We start from the raw sequence: 1,581 nt of genomic DNA, 5'->3' as shown, positions 1-1,581 counted from the left end.
AAGAAAGGGACCGCATTCTTTCGAAAAGTATACAAGATATTTAATTTTTTTTGCGTTGAAGTACATTCAAAATGACAAGTAACCAGTATTTAATATGCCGTATAATCCCTATCGTTGTAAAATATAGCCATACCTGTTTGCTCTTAGTAATAATAATTTCAAAAATAATTTTAGAAAAATTATTGTTGTTAAAAATTCAATTTAATTAATTAATGTCATTGAATTGTTTAAAAGTCCCAAATGACTCAATGCCGGACCGACTCAATGCCCGACCAGTTGCGCACAAAGTTGGACCGACAGACCGCCCGACGGTTGACCCAATTATGGCACGAATTTGCACCGGGACCCGTTCATTTTTCGGAACGGTAAAAATTAAGAAAGGTAAAATTTCAGAATGGGTTATAGCTTATAATACGTAATGGTAAAACCGAGGAATAGCAAAAAGTCGGAAAGAGCAATATACGGAGAGGAAAAATTCGGAATTGTTAATATATATACCAATTAGCAGGTGTATATTGTTTATTTATGGTAGGAAACAAATGTTTATCACAGTGAATTTAAATATCATACCATAATAAATTTATGTTGTACGCTGAAAATTGTTTTTAAATTATATAATGATAAAAAATAATGATTTTTTCGTGAAAAATTTAAAATGATGGAAACATAAATTTATTATAATATGCTATTCAAATTTACTGTAATAAATATTATTATGCTACCATAAATAAAAAATTATATTTACTTATTTTTAATTGTTCACTCCCCTAATTTTCACGTTTCCGAATTTTTACCCATTCCGCTTCTTTGGTTTCCGAATAAATACTATTCAGCGTTTTGGATTTCTGATTTATTCCTTTTTCCGAATTTTTGGTATTCCTAAGTTTTACCATTATGTATTATAACCCATTCTAAAATTTTACCTTTCTTAAATTTTATCCGTTCCGAAAAATGAACGCGTCCCTTCGCACCTGAGGGAGGATCTACAAGAATCTAATAAGTATTTCATTAAATGCGTTTTAAGACCTTCAAACATGAAAAAATGGAAATTTGTGCATATTTTGAGTAGTTAAATAGTATTTGCATTATATTGAATTTATCCTCATCAGAACCTCGTAAACTCTCTGAGGCTGGAGAATTTAAGAGAATAAAAAGAGGACATATATTTCCACATGGGCATTAACATTTTTGTAAACTTTATACCGCTGGTTCCACTTTGCAACGAATTTGTTCGATTCTGAATCACTTTTGGAGCCGCGGAGTTTTTAGGCGATATTAAAATGAAATAGGGCTTGCGTCTTAGCCCTCTGGTGAGAGAATCACGTCGCAAAAAGCAAACAATATATTTTTTATTTTTCAAAAAAACGCGGTTTCTTTCTTCTGATATGGACTGTAGCTCTGCTAGGGTAGCTCTATAAGACACTATGTTTATTTGAAGGCTTATAATAATTTTCTGCGTAAGAAGGTAAATACACCAAACTCTCGCTTACAATTCAGTGTCGGGGGTTGCCTTCAAATAACCTTGGGCTGATTTCAGGGGGATCGAAACGTCAACAGTGAGGGCCACCTGACTCGTTTTTA

This window comes from Belonocnema kinseyi, chromosome 2, assembly GCF_010883055.1.
Source record: "Belonocnema kinseyi isolate 2016_QV_RU_SX_M_011 chromosome 2, B_treatae_v1, whole genome shotgun sequence".
Lineage (NCBI taxonomy): Eukaryota > Metazoa > Arthropoda > Insecta > Hymenoptera > Cynipidae > Belonocnema > Belonocnema kinseyi.
The sequence above is the reverse complement of the archived record's forward strand: the minus strand, read 5'-3'. Positions refer to the sequence as shown.